Raw genomic sequence first — 13,167 nt, forward strand, 5'->3', positions numbered from 1 at the left:
TTCTGCTGTCAGTATAAATGGAGTAGTCAAATCTGTGGTGACCTTTAGCAATAGATTCATCTGTGTATTTTGTTAATGAAATCGAGCATAGAAATGTTTACTCATTCGCATGGTCTGTCGTGTTCTGGTAGTTTGATATCCACACTTAACACAGGTGTTAATGCCACATCTCAGCCATAAGAGATATTGAAATATGTAAGCATTGATATCTGTACTGTCAATGCTCTGAAATATGACGAGCTTCATGGTGAAGGGCAGTAACTGCTTGAGAACTCTGATATTGATAGAAATGTCGCATTGTACTGAAGTCAGCAATGGATATTGAAATTGATATCTCTACTGTCAAGGCTTTGAAATATGATAACCTTCATTGTGAAGGGCGACCTTGGGTAAAAGGAATCCATATGATATTGTTGATGTGAAGAGTAAAGTACAGAACAGATGAATATATATATCCCTTGTGTGGTTTCCGTATTCTTGACTTCCTAGTGTATTCAGTGGAAACATATTTTATTCAAAATAAATTGAACTGGGATTGGTAAACAAGTCATAATGGCTGAAGTAGTCCCATTGTTCAATGTGGCAAATATGGTAATAAAACTTACAGATTGGTCTAGAAGTTAGTTGGGCAGCTATTGGAGTTGATTGTTTAATATGGCAAATATGGTAGTAAAAATTACAGATTGGTCAAGAAGTTGGTTGGCCAATTAATATGAAGTTGAATGTTCAATATGGCAAATACGGTACTAAAATTTACAGATTGGTCAAGAAGTTGGTTGGCCAATTAATATGGAGTTGAGTGTTCAATATGGCAAATACGGTAGTAAAAATTATAGATTACTTCTGGTACCAGATTTCTGGTGACAAGCGATATTCAAGAACCAGTTTTGGTTTTAAATTGCACAACCGCCAAATAGACCAGACCAAGTGTAAAACCATGCTTGGCCGACACAGCTGTTGACAGTCGTAATTGTTGACTAATTTGGGGATGGTTAGATCCTAAATTTGTTATTCCTCCAAGGATTATCGGTTCCTTACTGTCAACTGACAACCAGAGGACAATTTGAAAAGGTATGAAACACTGTTTGTCACAGGAAGTACTAAATGGACTTCACAGAGTGCCATGACCTACTCGTGGTCAAGGACCCTATGGCTATCGATGTTCATGAAATGATAAGCCTGGTACTGGGCTCTGTCTAACGTCAAGTAAGCTGAACATACCTTGGTCAATGTTCATGAAATGATAAGCCTGGTACTGGGCTCTGTCTTGCCAAGTAAGCTGAACATACCTCAGTCGATGTTAATGAAATGATAAGCCTGGTACTGGGCTCTGTCTCGTCAAGTAAGCTGAACATACCTCGGTCGATGTTCATGAGGATGATAAGCCTACTGGGCTCTGTCTCGTCAATTGAGCTGAACATACCTCAGTCGATGTTCATGGAGATGATAAGCCTGGTACTGGATCTGTCTCGTCAAGTGGGGCGATTAGGGGTAGCCCTAGTGGTTAAAGCGCTGAATTCGCCACGCCTTTAGACCCGGGTTGAATCCCACATGGGTACAATGTGTGAAGCCCATTTCTGGTGTCCCCCGTCATGATGTTGCTGGAATATTGCTAAAGCAGAAAACCAAACCCAGTCAGTCAGTCAGTCTCAATCTGCTGAACATACTAAGCTGAACATACCTCGCAGTGATCGATGTTCATGAAATGATAAGCCTGGTACTGGGCTCTGTCTCGTAATATTCTAAGTAAGCTGAACATACCCTCGGTCCGATGTTCATGAAATGATAAGCCTGGTACTGGGCTCTGTCTCGTCAGTGAGCTGAACATACCTCGGTCGATGTTCATGAAATGATAAGCCTGGTACTGGGCTCTGTCTAACGTCAAGTAAGCTGAACATACCTCGGTCAATGTTCATGAAATGATAAGCCTGGTACTGGGCTCTGTCTTGCCAAGTAAGCTGAACATACCTCAGTCGATGTTAATGAAATGATAAGCCTGGTACTGGGCTCTGTCTCGTCAAGTAAGCTGAACATACCTCAGTCGATGTTAATGAGATGATAAGCCTGCTACTGGGCTCTGTCTCGTCAAAGTGAGCTGAACATACCTCGGTCGATGTTCATGAAATGATAAGCCTGGTACTGGGCTCTGTCTCAAGTCAAAGTGAGCTGAACATACCTCGGTCGATGTTCATGAAATGATAAGCCTGGTACTGGGCTCTGTCTCGAATCAAGTAAGCTGAACATACCTCAGTCGATGTTAATGAAATGATAAGCCTGGTACTGGGCTCTGTCTCGTCAAGTAAGCTGAACATACCTCAGTCGATGTTAATGAAATGATAAGCCTGGTACTGGGCTCTGTCTTGTCAAGTAAGCTGAACATACCTCAGTCGATGTTAATGAAATGATAAGCCTGGTACTGGGCTCTGTCTCGTCAAGTAAGCTGAACATACCTCAGTTGATGTTAATGAGATGATAAGCCTGCTACTGGGCTCTGTCTCGTCAAGTGAGCTGAACATACCTCGGTGACTTCATAAGATGTCTTATGATCATAAAAAAAAAATTGATTATTATCAGTTAATAATCGATTTAAGAGGTCTGATTATTGATTTTAGTAATCACGACAACAACCAATATTTGATAGCTGGTTACCCAGCCTCCTTCCCAAGACCCAAATGAAAACACAATGGCCGCCCATATTCTTTGATATTGATCTCTTCTGAATGATTAAATTGCAGTTGGTTTTGTAAAATGTCCCAGAGTGGGACGTTTCTTCATCAGAGAATCTAGAGGTTCCAGGTTATCTAACAATGTATGGATCTGTAGTTTGGAAGTCTTTGGATATTGATTTAGAAGTCAGGATTATGTCATACAGGAATTCCCCCGACTTGGAGCATTCGTATCGATTTCCCAGTTTGGTGTGTGTCATAATGGCGTGCAGTTCTGTTAGAAACTGGGGAAATTAAGTTGAAAGCTAAAATGGTACAATTATCACAAGTATTTTAAATTTTTTCTATTCAGAAGAAAACTTGTTGACTATTTTAGTATTTGTCAAAAGAGATCTTGTGATGAATGATGGAGTTATTATGATTGTTAAGCAGAAATTGTTCGAAACTTATGAACAAATATGTTCAGATGAACAATATTATTCTGAAGATTGTTAAGCAGTAATTGTTGGTAGTTTCTGAAAAGAGATCTTAAAATCAACACTTATCATGATTGTTAGCAGTAATTGTTTGTAGCCTTTAAAAAGGCCTTTGGCTAGTTATTCCTTTTGAACCATTCTTATTTCCGAGGAAGGATGTTGAAACAAAGACGAGATGTAATTACATAGGTTTTATGTGATCATCAATTCCCACATCATCTTGGCGGTCAATGAAACCAAACCAAACCAAAACATAACATAACATAATTTGTTTTTGATGAGGTTTTGATGATACAAGAATCGGTACTGGCTGCTGAACAGTTATCACCAATACATGCGTGCGCAGTTCTGGTCAGTTACAATTCCGGTGTGTTTTCCCACGATATTTGACAACAATAAAGGACAGAAAAAGAAAATTCTTCACGGTAAGTAACATAAGCGAAAAATTAAAGATAAAGTTATGAACCCTACACAAACATTTTAACTTTGTCAGCAAGACTCATGGGAGAAGATGGAAGCAATGGGCTTCTTCCCACACTGTAACCAGGTGTGGAAACGAACATTGATATTCAGCATGATGTGCGGACACTTTAACCTCTGCCCCTTTTTTGAACACCTGGTGTCATCACTGATTTTCAGCTATCTATTCTTACAATATTTGCAGCCATTTCACGTTTTTCGCCTCTTTTGTCTCTGGGTGATGGAGATATTGTGGTCAGAACGTGTGACCATCATGACCTTGTGTTATGTCTGACGGTCTAGATCGGTGCAGTCAACTATTGGAACAACTTTCAGTGTCCATTGACAGCGATTTTGCTGGAGACATTATCAAGATTTAAAAATTTTGGTAGGACATTCTTTCATTTTATGACCAAAATAAAAAAAATGTTAAGTGACTTAAGATAAATTCCAGGATTTTACGTCTGCAAAGAAAAAATGTCCCCCAAAATGCTTGAATTTTTTTTATGCTTCTGAAAGCTTAAAGAAATTGCCTGCCACAAAAAAATATATTGTTGCAAGATGCTTTTGAAAATAAGTATTTAGGTAGATAGTTTTAATTAAAATATTTGGATAACTTTATCCTGTAGAGGAATACAGTATTCACAGTGTTTTTAGAATGTTTTTGCAAGACAGTTTCTGCAATGTAATTTGAATGTGATGATGTGTATGTTCACATTTACCAGTTTGAAAATTCAGAGATGAGGTTAGGTGAAATGGGGTTTCACGTCATACTTAAGAATATTTCGCTCATATGACAACATGCATGCATGTGTATGTGCGGCTGCTTGCACTAGCCTCGGCTCAAGCTGGTTTTATAGTGCTAGCCCTCTGAGATACCATCCCGCAGTTAAGCATGAATACCCCACTCAGACACATTATGCGGACTATGAGCTGACCAGTCCTTGTTGTACCCATTAATGCCAAGCGCCAGGCAGGAAAAACAGCAAGTACCATATTTTAACATCTTTTGGCATGAGCCGACAGGGGATAGAACCTGCGACCTCATAATTTTGGACACATGAATAAAAGAGTTATGTGGCAGTGATGATGAAGGTATTTTTCTTCTAATTATGAACTGGAGACTTGAGTGGTACATCGTCTGAGGCGTCAGTTTGTTATGTCGGGATACGTCACTTGGTGTGGGCTTCATCAGTGTGGTAATCTGAAACCTCATCACTTCCCTCCCACAGTTATCAGACTCATTATGATGCAGCTGGAAGTGTTTCCGTTAGACTTGGCTCTCTCACTCACTAATTATTAATCAGCATGAAAACAAGCATAGCCATTACTTCTACCATATTAACTAAATGTGCGTGCTTTGTAAATCAATAGTCGGCCTTCATCCATGTCGTTAGAGGCAATCGGGTGGTCAAACTTGCTGTGTTGGTTTAAACATCATCATATCCCAATTGTGTAGATCGATGATTTTGATTTCAATCACTGGATTGTCTGGTCCAGACTAAATTATTAACAGATGCTGTCATATATGCGTAATATTGCTGAGTGGCGTTAAACAGCAAACAAACAGGCTAATCATAAATTGATATGTATTGTATTTGAGTCACTATGTGACACAGAATGTAAATTTAATCAATTTTGGTTAATTTAAGTTTAGATTAGATATTTTTTGCCTTTTATGGATAAAAGTTTGTCAAACACATTTTAGTTTTTGCTGAGAATCTGTTTGTTATTAATTCTTCCATGTGGTTGATAATAGCTTTAGTACTGTTGTGAATCAGATTCAACAAATTGTTTTGCGACAGATGGGCATGTAATGGTATCCCAAGTACAGTGAGACCTCGGATAACTGGACACATTTGTTTTTACGTAAATTGTCCGGATAATTGAATATCCGGATATCTGGATTTTTCGTTTTCATACACCTCAAGGAAAATCCAAAATGTTTATGATCATCAAGCCTTTATTGTACATGTATAGTCAATAAAAACAGCATCACAACATCACAATCATACCTTTACAATTATTTAGTTTTGAAAAAGTCTTTCATTAAGGACTGCTTGCACTGGGTGCCGCTGCTTTGCAACACGCCGGACAACATTTTGTCAAGGTTTTCACGGTCGCCAATGTTCTCAAAGTAGCTGACCAGGCCTTCGTAATGTTTCTTTGCGTCAGCAAACAAGCAGGGTAGTGGGGCTGCCTGAACGAGCAGGGTAGTGGGGCTGCCTGAACAAGCAGGGTAGTGGGGCTGCCTGAACGAGCAGGGTAGTGGGGCTGGCTGATCACCGTATCACCGCTACTTTCTTCTTCGGCATCTTCTTTATTGATAACCATGTCGATAATTGAAGCATCTTGACAGTGCCTCGCCAGTCTCAACCTCAATGTCAATATCAACAAACTCCTCGGCAGTGGGCGGGGCTTCTGTGGAATCTGTATTGCTGGCATTGGCAAACTTTCTGAGTTGTTCGGCCAGCTCAGAAAGCACCATGTCGTCGTCTGAGTCTTCCTCTGTATGTTGAGGCAGGATGTCAACGTGGCGGAAGCAGTTGGCTATCGTCGCAGGTTTCACTGCATCCCAGGCTTGTTTGACCATCCTCAGTGATTGTCGCAGGTTCACTACCGGGGCCTCATTATTATCCACACAGTTGAGGAGATGTCGGACGAGGTGTTTTCTGCAATGTGCCTTGAATGTCCGAATAATTCCGCCATCCATGGGCTGAATGTGGGCCGTAGTGCCCGGGGGTTGTAAGTGAACCGTGACTTTTGTTGTTAATCTCAGTTAGCACAGTTGTGACTAGCGGCATTGTCTCAAAGCAGTATGACACGCCTACCACGGGACCTCATCTGTCTATCAAAGTAGATCAGCCAATCGCTGAACAGGTCAGATGTCATCCAGGCTTTAGTGTTGAATCTGTAGCGAACATACTCTTTGGGGTTGAAATCACTTCCAAAACAACGTGGTCATCTTGATTTGCCAATAACAAAGGGTTTTATCTTAACAGACCCAGTTGTATTAGCACACAAAGCTACAGTGATTCTTTCTTTCGATCTTTTCGTTCCTGCAACTGGTTTCGAAGCCAAAGTGTAATTTGGACCCAGCTTGTAGAACAGACCAGTCTCATCTAAGTTAAAAATGTCATCATGGTCAAAATTGTCCACAACTTTCTTCAGGTCCAATCTCCCTTCACAACTGCATCTTTATCTGCACTAGCAGCCTCCCCTTGATAGATCTTTCTTGAAATGTGATAGCGAGACTTGAAACGTGACAGCCATCCCCGAGAATATGCAAAGTCCACAACATTTAACTTTTCCCCGATTTCTTTTGCCTTTTCTGTCAGCATTTGATCATTTACCGGCACCTTTCGACTTGAAACATCGCTGAGCCACAGATAAACAGCCTCTTCAAGCTTCTGGTACTTGGCATTTCTCGATCAGGATAGATCCGAAGAATCGTCTGGTGTGCCAAGCCATTTATCTTTTTGCTTGATTATGTTGCCAATTGTCAACTTTCCAATCACATGTCCAAAAACTGGTCCAAAATGTTTGCTTACGTTATCCAAACTTACTTTGGGATTTTGTTCTTTGTAAAGACATACACATGTATCTCTTTCCTTTCCTTGGCTGTCACTGCATTGCGCTTGTGTTTGGTAGGTTGACTAGCCATTGGTGATCAATTTTGAAAGACAATCAACACCAACTGACTTGAATATTGACACACTGCACTTTTTATTGCTTTGATTGAATAAACAACTTATCAGTTAGAACTCAATGGTTAACTCAGTGTCAGCTAGGACTACTAATCACCACCAATACCTTGCTGACCGATCATTAATCCGGATTAGCAGACCATGTCTCGTGTCAAAACACGGACTCTCACGCTTCCCTTCACACGGTCAGCGGTAGATCAAAGCTTCATGCGGATATGTGAGTCAATTTTGTGTTGATTTAGCCGGTTGGTTTGTAAAATATACCGTCCTGAAACGGAAACTGATTATCCGTTATAGACAGTCACTTTTATAACGTAAGAGATTGTTTTTTTCTAAAAATTGACCGGAAGGCGAGGTGTCCAGATATCTGGGGTCTGGGTATCTGAGGTCTCACTGTACTTCAAAAGCATATGAAGATGTCATTTTGAAAATCAATACAGAATTTAAACGTAAAATGAATATTATGTAATTTTATTATGCTGTATAGAGTTACTTCATAAAACAGATGATTGGAAATTTTGAAATGTGATATTGTCTGATCATATATCATATGCTTATACAAGAGGGAGAGAGAGAGGAGGGGGGGGGGAGGAATTTAACCAAGAATCAAGGTATTGTGTGGTGGGTTAGCCTAGTGGTAAAAGTGTTCGCTCGTCATGCCAAAGACCCATCGATTCCCCACATGGGTACAATGTGTGAAGCCCAATTCTGGTGTCCCTCGCCATGGTATTGCTGGAATATTGTTAAAGACATCATAAAACCTCAAAAACTCACTCCCTCACTCCAGCGAGAAGGAAACCAGCAACTACTCTGACCAATGACTGCACAGATTACTTCCTGAAACAGAATATTCTTGTGCTAGTCAAGGCTTTGCATTCATTCCCAAATTCAAGTCAACACAGTACATCAAGTGCACACTATGCTTTTTCTCCAAAACGAGTCAGCTTGTGACTAATTTCCAAACCGACATTTTACAGTATCACAGTGGAGAACATCCATCCATCCATCTACCTGCCCATCCATCCACCCATCTATCTGTTCATCCACCCACCCATCCACCCAAACACACATCCATCTATCCACCCACCCATCCATCCACCCATCCATCTATCCACCCACCCATCCATCCATCCATCCATCCATCTATCCACCCACCTTCCCACCCATCCATCCACCCGAACATACATCCACCTGCCCACCCACTCACTTGCATGCCAATGTGTACCGCAAGCATCATAGGACATCTGAAGCTTCTGTGACACCACCGATTCATACCTTGTCTGGTCCATTCAAATGTGAGACGAGGTCCAACAAAATTCCCCAATTTGGGACTGCCCAATTTCCATGCAGATTGCAGAGATTTCAATGTCATTATGCAGTAAGAGGTTTCGTGGAACACAACTCAGGTAGCTGACGCCACAGTAGAGACACGTCTCAAATGGGTTTCAGACGTTCACGAGGGCGCCTCAGATCACAGGGCACGAGTTACAAGTGAGTATTTGACAGGAATGGATGATTACCTCACAAACTCAAACCCACATCTTTTATTTGTGCAATCTCGGCATGACACCATCGTGAAAGCACCTTCTGAGGAAATGGCTCAATCACCCTTTTTCACTTGGTTTCCATGGAAACTGTGCATGCTGGTGTTTTTCATCCGATCTTTGACGAAGTGGACATGTAAAATCACTAATAACTGAAAAACAACCAAACAGGACTTGCTGACAAACATGCAACTAAATGTCCTCTGTTTGTTTTAGAGTCGTAGCATGTAATGAATAGCTGCGTTGGCAGTTGACGAGGATTGTATTTTAGAGAGTCCATACATGTCTTGCACATGCGCTTGTGTTTGTTCGTTCAGAGCATTAGCCCTTTTTTAGGCATCTTCTTATGAAAGAGACAAGACAGAATTGGTATTGGGGTTAACTGAATCAAGGTCAAATCACCATTGTTTGTTGTTTAACGCCACACTCAGCAATTTTCCAGCTATATGGCGGCAGTCTGTATATAATCGTGGCTGGACCAGATAATCCAGTGATAAACATCATGAGCATTGATCTACGCAGTTGGGATAAAATGACATGTGTTAACCAAGTCAGCGGGACTGACCACCCGATCCCGTTAGTCGCTACTTACGACAAGCATCATCATCACAGGGTTGCTGAACACCCATTCTTATCCTGGTGGGGCGGTGGGGTAGCCTAGTGGTTAAAGCGTTGGCTCGTCACGCCACAGACCCGGGTTCGAATCCCCACATGGAATGTGTGAAGTCCATTTCTGGTGTCCCCCGCCGTGATGTTGCTGGAATATTGCTAAAAGCGGCGTAAAACCAAACTCAGTCAGTCAGTCTTATCCTGGTCGAAGCAGTATACATATGGGTGTGACCAGATTTACAGCTCAACAGGATGTATTTTCAGAAAATAATTTACTCAGTTCTCTGAATTACTGAATATATTTAGTCTTTATCAAATTGTTGAGGGTTAAAGAGGCATCAGTTACTGGTAGCCCATGTTTGTGAATTGTGAAATAGAATGGGTTCTGGATATTCTTTCAGTGTCATCCTAGACAAATAAAATGAGGATTAAGGACCCTGAATATTAGTGCAGACTGGTTTTGTCATTCAAATACTGTTGAAATGCATTGTTACTTGAACTATCAACCACTAGCTTTCAGTCATCAGACTTTGTCTAAATATGAATGTTGATTGATCATAGACAATAATAACTCACTCACTATTAACTTCCGGCCGTGGAAGCCATGTTGATTTACACTTATCAGAGGGGTACACAAAATCTGTAGTCTAGACTACCAGTTGTCCGACTTCCATTTTTGCGGAAGTCACGGTGGCTGATCGGTTTAAGCAGCTGACTTTGTGTGCTGGCGATTAGGTGCCTGACTCTGAGGGTGTGGGTTTGAATCCCGGATGGGACTCAACCCAACAAAAGTACTTAGAATCTGTACTTTACTAAGAAAGTACAAATCTAAATATAACGTGTTTACTTTAAAAAAACAACCAAAAAAGCATAAAAAAATAAAAATATATAAGATTGTTAAAAAATCACAAAATTGGAAAGTGCAATACTGTTCCTACATGAAATATGAGGCATAAAAAAAAAATATATATAAGTATTTAAAAACATAACAAAATTTGCTGGTGCAAATGGAAAGGAATTTGATTCAGTACAGAGTGATACTGTTCCAATGAAATATGAACAAACAGAACTTGTTGACAGGAAAGCTGCAGATTTATGTGCTATTTCCCTGTGTACATATAGAAGGATGATTAAGCTGGATAAATGATCGTTAGCATCCTTCAGGGATGCAAGTAATTTCATTCAGTTAAACACAGAAAACTGTTGAAGTTCCAATTACAGGTGTTAATTTGTTAAAGTTTTCTTCATGTATTTATTAACTATTCAGATTTAAAGCCCCATTAAAACAAGTATCTTAATACCGAATGCTGTGCCCTGTCTCACCCCACAATCATGTGTAAGTCATTGATTATAATATAAGGGCGGTGGGGTAGTCTAGTGGTTAAAGCGTTGGCTCGTCACGCCGAAGACCCGGGTTCGATTCCCCACATGGGCACAATGTGTTAAGCCCATTTCTGGTGTCCCCCGCCATGATATTGCTGGAATATTGCTAAAAGCGGCGTAAAACTAAAACTCAGTCAGTCAGTCAGTCAGAGATTATAATATAAATTTACCTGAAAAGCAAGAAAAAAATGTAACCAGATAGACACATGGACATTTTCAGTTGAATATTGTCTTAAAGTTTCAAGCGACCAAACAACTTCTTTAAATTGATAACAACTTGTATTTTATGATTTTATTGAAATATAATCATAAAATACAAATTTTGTTTTGTTTGTATTTTGTCTTGTACATACAGAAATTTTCTAAATCTTTACTGCTAAATATTAATAATTGTACATGCAGGACTCAAAGTGTATTTTACACCAAGTTGCTGTATGGCTACAAACATCTTTTTACAGACAGCAACCATAAAATATAAAAGCCATGAAATTAATCTAAAAACCATTGAAATATTATCTAAAAGCATTTATCCTTTAATAATGTGTTGACAAGTATCTATGAAATGCAAGTATCTCACTCTTAGAAAATGTTTAGCTAGACTTGTTCTTAAAATCTGAACTGTAATGTACGAAGTTTGTCTGACAGACATGTGAAGGTTATGCTGAACAATACTCAAGTCATGTGATTAGTCGAAATGTTATTTTCAACACCATATATTTTTTACATGTTCTTTTCACAAAAACTTATATGGATTTGGTTTCAACTGGAGCTGACATGGACGGTTTCTGTGTATTGTATTAACCAGTAAAACCATATTGACTGACTGACTGACTCACTCACTCACTCACTCCAGCTTTTGTTCATGATGATTACTATTACTATTATTGTAGTTTCAGTTATCCTCTGGGGTGGTGGGGTAGCCTAGTGGTTAAAGCGTGGCTCGTCACGCCGAAGACCGGGGTTCGAATCCCCACATGGGTACAATGTGTGAAGCCCATTTCTGGTGTCCCCTGCCGTGATGTTGCTGGAATATTGCTAAAAGCGGCGTAAAACCAAACTCAGTCAGTCAGTCAATTATTCTGTCTTTATTGTTTTCACTCACAACTTTCAATTGATGATCATTTTGCAATTGTAAAGATGTAAATTATTAACGTTTGTTATACATCGCCTCAGGTGAATGAACAAGAAACAACATCGTAAATACACATGTTAAATTTGAGATTAAACAATACTAGTGTTGACAATATACCATTTCAGTTTTGTTTATTATAGTGCAAGGCATTGTTTTATAAGCAGGGATAAAGATTGCCGTGTGTATTTGCCCCACAAACTGAGCGGTAAATAGCAATCAGCTCTGCACACCTGTTCTTGCTTCAGGTAATACATGGCTAATAATATAATGGAGATCAGTTTTGAGGAAATTACTGGACAAATTAGGATCTGAAACTAATATTTTCATGTAGATCAGAAGTTTTAAGTATAGGAATAATGTATATATTCCTTTAGTAAATTATTGTAGTAGAAGTAATCAAATAAATGATTAACTTAGGTCTATATGTATACAATGCAAATTTAATTGCCAGAGGTTAATTACAGAATTAGCTTGCTTATTTCAATGCCGATTTGTTGATAGTCTAGTTACAATGACTGATCACAATGAACAGTGTGTGAAATAGCCACTGGCCCGCAAGACTGTGGCTAGTAAAAATCCAGTCGGGCCAGTAAATCTCCACAGTCAGTGGCCCAACTGGCTAGTGAATTTTCATGGTGTCATTTTGGAGATATGTCACTCTCTCCAACTTGTTAAGTTATAATATACTTTTGAATAATGCAAGATTATGGCCTGATAAAAATGTTCATCATATTTGCAGCTTAATGTTGAAACCCATGTCATACTGACAATATCTTATTCTCATGTATTTTTTAAATCTTCTGCTTAGTTTCTACATTCAAATTTTGGGCTAGTGAACTATTTTGTGGGCTAGTAACTTTCAGTGAGTGAGTGAGTAAGTTGGGTTTTACGTCGCTTTAAGCAATATTCCAGCAACATCACAGCGGGGGACACCAGAAATGGGCTTCACACATTGTACCCATCTGGGGAATCGAACCAGCGTCTTCGGCGTGACGAGCGAACGCTTTAACCACTAGGCTACCCCACCGCCCTGTAGTAACTTTCAGGCATAGCTAGCTTGGCTGGCTAGCAAAATTTGGAAACTATTTCACACAATTACAATGAGAAGATGATTATTGTCGGAAGGTTGGTGGTCTGGACATACGATGCATATTTCTCGCCTATTTGAGGACTTCAGCTTATCTAGTCATA

At 39.7% G+C, this 13,167-nt stretch overlaps 1 protein-coding gene across 2 annotated transcripts in view; it reads left to right on the plus strand.

Annotated features, from left to right (window-relative positions):
• LOC124273589 (putative sodium-coupled neutral amino acid transporter 11) overlaps positions 1–13,167 on the plus strand; it is a 184,863-nt gene that overhangs the window by 58,653 nt on the left and 113,043 nt on the right. The gene's annotated exons all lie outside the window — the stretch shown is intronic.

Source organism: Haliotis rubra, unplaced genomic scaffold (assembly GCF_003918875.1).
Source record: "Haliotis rubra isolate DU_JTF1 unplaced genomic scaffold, ASM391887v1 Scf182, whole genome shotgun sequence".
Classification (NCBI taxonomy): Eukaryota; Metazoa; Mollusca; class Gastropoda; order Lepetellida; family Haliotidae; genus Haliotis; species Haliotis rubra.